Genomic DNA, 6000 nt, shown 5'->3' on the forward strand with positions numbered 1-6000 from the left:
AGGGAGAGAGAATAATATAAATTCATCACTCATATAAGAAATTCTCAAAAAAATTTTTTTGACCTAGAAAGAGGACTGGGTACTTCTACTGGGGAATAATAGAATGGAAGAGTATTAAGCAAAGATCAACAGAAGGCTAACATGTAAACTTTAACTTTTATTTTAAAATAAATTTACTTTAAAAGTTAAATTTACTTTAACTTTTATTTTAAAATTGTGTGTGTGTGTGTGCGTGCGTGTGTGTCCTGTCATGTCTGTATAGGTCAGGCGACAACTGACAACTCTGTAATGGTCTGACCTCTCCTTTTACTTTTATGTGGTTTCTGGGGAGTGAGTCGAGGTTTTGTCACTGGATGGTAAGTACTTTACCTACAGAGCTGTGAATGAGCCTGCCTCAGGCGGGACTGTGGAGGCTGGGATCAAGCAGACACAGATATTCAAGGAGCGAATGTGACTCTCAGACTGAGAAAGGGATAAAGGTCCGTCTCAAGAAGGTTGTTCCATGACTAGTGGTATCAGGGAAGGAGCTTAATGGTAGAGAACAGGTCAAGGCCTTGTAACCCAGATCCTGGAGGAGGGAGTGAGCTCAGTGCATGGCCCAGAAAGCTTACAGGCCATCAGCACTGGACATGTAAATGGTTATCATTTACAAGTGTAAATGATCAAGAAGTCACTTTACATTGTCTCATTGAGAAAAAGCAATAAAACAGAAGCCAATCAATCAGAAGAGGTCATTAATAAACAATAAATATTCATGCAACATGGAGTGTTCTTTCCAATCCATTGCCTGCTTGACTGATTTTCTTGCAGCTCTCCAGTGGGAGAATCACATGTTCTAAGTCCTACTTAGCAAAAAGAATATTCTTTGAAGGATGTGTATATGTATATATATACATATACATGTATATATATGTATACATGTATACATATACATATAATTATATATACATATATATATAATATTCTACCAATTAGTAAAAAAGTTATGTTATTAGCATATGTTAATTATACATATTAGTAGGTTTTATTATGACATTTCATGCATGTATATAATAAATTTCAATCATATTCACCCACCATTACCTGTCCTTTCTTTTTTCTTTTTGGTGTGTGTGTGTGTGTGTGTCCTGTAATCCCTGCACTGAAGCACTGAAGCACTGAGGAGATGACAGCAGAAGGATGAGATGTTTATGGCCAGCTCAGCCCCACAGTAAATTCAAGGCCAGCCTGGACGACACAAGACCCCTTTTCTAAGGACAAAAACCAAAGTGTGAAGAAGGATGAAGGATAACGATTAATTACTATATCACTAGAGTCTGACAGCAAAAGACTCTTCCTCCTAGCTCGGTCTGGTGGCACAGGCCTTTACTTCCAGCACTGTGGAAGCAGAGGCAGGAGGATCTTGGTGAGTTTGAGGCCAGCCTGGTTTATGTAGAAAGACCCTACCTCAGACAAAACAAAACAAAACAAAACAAAACAAAAAAACAAAGCAAAGCAAAAACCTAAACCAAACCAAACCAAACCAAACCAAACCAAACCAAACCAAACCAAACCAAACCAAACCAAACAAACCAAACCAAAATAAACTAAAAGCCAAAAGTGAAACGAAACCAAACCAGAAGACCTCCCTTCCTACTTCTACTGTCTGTCTGGCCATTGCTTAGAGTTCAGAAGGGCAGGAGTCTACCCTGTCCCATCAATGCTGTATGCTATGTTGGTGTGCAGGCAATCCAACTGGCCTGCCCTCAGGGGCTGTTAGGGTCCTGACAATGTCTTACGTCACCACCTTCTCCTATGTCATCACCTGCACCAGATGTGCAGGGATATAACCCATCTGCCACCCTGCCCGCTCTCTCTCTCACTCCCCTGGGTTCTCTCCCTCTCTCTGCTTCTCTGTCTCTCTCTGGGGTTCCCTTTCTCTTTTCCCTCCCCCAATTCCCCCAATAAACTTCCTTCTTATACCAAATATGTTTACAGTGGATTCTTAATCAATGTTATAACACTGGTGCCGAAACCCGGGACGCAATCCCATTGTCTTTGTACACTGGGATCTCTACTCGCCTCTGTTTTTAACCTGCTGCCCCCTCCAGCAGGCTCTCCAGCTCACTCATCATTCCACCTCCATTTAGGTAAGCTTCCCCTGCCTCCACCCCCACTGCCCTCAAACGGCAGAGCTGCATTTTCTTCTTATGCCCTGCTCCTTTCTGCTCCTCTTACCACCGCCACCCTGGATCTGCCTGTTTAAAATTTAAACTCAGTCTCGTGTTAACGAATACATATGTGTGCGTGTATGTTTGGAACATCTGTAGAAACACAGATGTTTTTAAATAGCAGCCGTGCCGACCACATGGCTTACCCCCTGCCATGTGGCTCCGCCATCTTAAGATGGCCACATGGTATAAAGTGACAGCTCTAAAGCCTCTTTGTCCTAATGAAATCTCTATCCTTTTACCCCCTTCTAGACTAAGAAGACAACACATCTTATTTTAAACTGATGTGAATTTTTATAAAAATTCAAAGTCATATTTTTGCAACACACTATGTATGTGATTCAACCCTGATCTAAAATATTCTTTATATGATGGTAAACTTTCAAAGTCATAAAGATCTATCCAGATTAACTAGCTAATTTGAAGTATATGTCTAACTACTTATGCCTTTGCTAGTTCTTGGATGCATGAATGAATGTTGTCTTGCCACCAGCTGCCTGTACTCTGGGTTCACCTCCAGGCTTTCTGGCCAATGGATTTGGCATAATAAATTCAAATGTAATTTTAAAGTTGTTTTATACTGTTCTACTGTATTGCTGACTCTAGAAATGAGTTATTGTTCACCCTTTTGCAGACCCAGTCATGTTTTTAAAGTCCAGGGTCAATAGTTAAAAGCTTGTGCTTAAATAATCTTAAACTATGTGACATGATTCCAAAAATACTTTTAAGTTGGGATATATTAATTCTAGAGACGTCCAATTATTTACAATGTTAGAACTCAATTATTATGCTCTATCTTCACTCTCAAAATGTTAAAAATCACTGCCTCAAAAGCATGTTGCTTTTGCTAATGTTACTAACATATAATATGGTTTACTTATAAAGACTTTTTATAAACTAAATCATACAGGAAACTGTTATGCTCTCTCTTTATGAACTGTGTTTGTGATTTTTTTAAAGCTCAAACTTAACAGGCATAAAGCCTAAAGTCCTATTCTTTAAAGATTAAAAATTCAAGTTAATAGCCACTCATTTTACAAATGGTCAGATCCTTTAATGTGTCCTGAACCAATGTGATTAATTGCAGAATTATGTTTTATTTAGCATCTTATATATGTTTTCAAAGTTAAACAGAAAGTAACTAGAAATAAGCAAAGCTTGTCTGTTTATATCTACTTGAGATATGGTTGGTCCTCAAACATTACAGATCATAACATTCTGTTTTATGTTTGCAAGGTATAGTTTAGAGCAGATTAATTAAAGACAAAGATTACTTAATTCAGACAGGCTGGCCCTCAAACTTGTCAGAGACCTGCTGAATATAACATTTAATATAAATCATTAAGTCATGAGCTTATTGTGACAGCCAGAGACTCCCAAATCCTGACAGTAACTTCCAAGGTCTTCAAGAAGATTTGGGTTGAACAGATGAGTTCAACCCTGGATTATGGTGTGCTGACCACTGGGAAAGACTGCCCCCCAATGCCTTGCCTGCTATTAGGGCTCAGCCTGACCTGTGGACTAACTGGACACCCCAGAGTTATTGTTTCACCTTGCTGAAAACGAGGTGAGGTCAGTCTCTCCCATGCTCTTCCTCCACAGAAAAAGCCTTTTGTCTTTTGTGCCTGATGGCCAGATGGCCTCTGCCTGCGCTGATATGGAGACCCCAGGAACAACTGGGACACGTGTCCAGGTAGTGGGCTATGGACTGACTAGTCATCTCTGTCAGCTTGATTTATGCATAGATTCATTTAGCTTACAATGTATTCTTCTCAGGTCTCTGATTATGTTGACAGTGAAGCTAATGGTAGCTTGACAGCTAGGAAACAGGCAACCAGTTTCTTGTCCCAAGGATACTTGTAAGCTACAGGAAATCCACCCGAATCCACCTCTCAGATTCAATGGACTCCAGATAAGTACTGCCAATCAACAGCCCAGGTTTCTCATTTATTGCCTATTTCAGAGAGTGGGATTCCTCCCCCTTTCCCCTTTGAGACTCCCCTCTCCGAACTATGGGCTTAAAGGTCTCCAGTGTTTATTTTGCCCCTAATATGCATGTATGTTCCAGCATCCTGCCAGGTGTTTCCTCAAGAGCTGCATCCAGAACGGAGGTGCTCTGGCCTAAACCTCACAGGCTGCTCGAGCTGGGCCTGCACTTCCCAGCTGCAGATGGTTTCACAGGTCCTGGACAGCAAGTAGGACAGCCTGTTCTTCCTGGACTTGGTCAACATTCTAGCCTTTTGGTACCTCCGCCCCATCGCTGTCCCAATGTCAGCAGTAAGTAGCCAAAGATGATTGATTTCTTCACCCCTTCATTATCAACAAAAGGCTGGAATAATGTGTTTCAGACCTGGGACAAGCAGCTCCAGATGTCCCAGCATCTCTTGGTTCCTACTTGCGGCAGGGCATGGCTGGAATACCCTACTTTCTGCCCTGAACTTTCCAGGGTGTGGTTGGGACATTTTTTTTTTTTCAGCCTTTGTTCTGCATTTAATAAAAGATTTTGCTATGCTTAGCTGCCCTGTCCATTCTTCACGGGCCAGAGAGATGTCAGCCTGAGGTAGAAAAAAATGATTCTCACAATCCTGACCCCAGAGCATGTACCCCCCCTCTAGAGGTAGGTGGCTATCACGGTAATAGGCACACGTTTATTAAGCACCCACATAATAGAACGAGGATGCCTGAGGCAGAGCCGACGCCTCTGCCCTATGCCTATGCGCCCATCAGTTCCAGGGATGCCTCACAAGCTCAGCACCCGGGCTCCATCGGCAGCTTGAGAGAGGTAGAAGGTGGCTGTACGCCACTATACTGCTCCTGTATGTGATGCATGGCGAGGTGGGGGGGGAGCAGAGGCCTCCAGCAATGTTACTGTGCAGCCGCCAACCAATTCGCCCAGTACAGGGCAGCTCACCTCATAGTCGTCCCTGAGTGAGTAGTGACTTTCCACCACGAGACGTCCAAAGGCCTTGTAGTCTCCACGGCTCAGAGCACTATATGGTTGGGACATTTTTGTGCTCTTGCTTCTCGCTCTGTTTCTTGCTTTCCCTCTCTCCCTTGCTTGTGGCCAAGAATTGCTTCTAATGAACCTGCACTTCTATACTTGTCTTGCATGAGAAGCAGTCCAACGACCTCTTCCCCGCCTCACCACCCCTTCCTCGTTCCTCATTTTTTAATTAAACAAAAGGAAGGAATGTTATGTTGTTCTGCAGGCGATTCAACTGGTCTGCTCTCAGGGGCCTTTAGGGTCCTGACAATGTCCTGTGTCACCACCTTGATCATTTGCAACCACCTTCACAGGTGTGTAGGATACAACCCACCTGCCACCCCCCCCCCACTCTCTCTCACAGTTTCTCTCCCTCTTTCTGTCTTTCTCTGGGGTGCTTCCCTTCTCTCTCCCCTCCCTCCTTTCCCATAGTAAACTTCCTTATACCAAATATGTTATGGCAGATTCTTATTCAATATTATAACACTATGGAGTCTGAGGTGCCAAATCTTCCTGACAGGGCTGCTGGTCAGCGGCACGCTGGGGCTAGTGAGCACTGGGGCATAGGATAATTAAATTGAAGATCTGGTTAGCTAAACTCTTACCACCCAGTGGCTACACTTAATGCTCTGTGTCTGGGTTTCAATGTGTGGCCTGATGGGTCTTAGTGGTGTAGTCAGAGATGACTTCAAAGTTTCTTCAGGGGTTTGTGGGGGCTTTGGCGCAGTGGTTGAGTTTTGTGTTGAAGATGCACCCACAGAGGACTTCCTAAGATGGAGAAAGCCTCCGTTTTCCATACTGAAGAGA

The sequence above is a fragment of the Psammomys obesus genome, unplaced genomic scaffold, assembly GCF_907164565.1.
Source record: "Psammomys obesus unplaced genomic scaffold, mPsaObe1.curated_primary_1811, whole genome shotgun sequence".
NCBI lineage: Eukaryota > Metazoa > Chordata > Mammalia > Rodentia > Muridae > Psammomys > Psammomys obesus.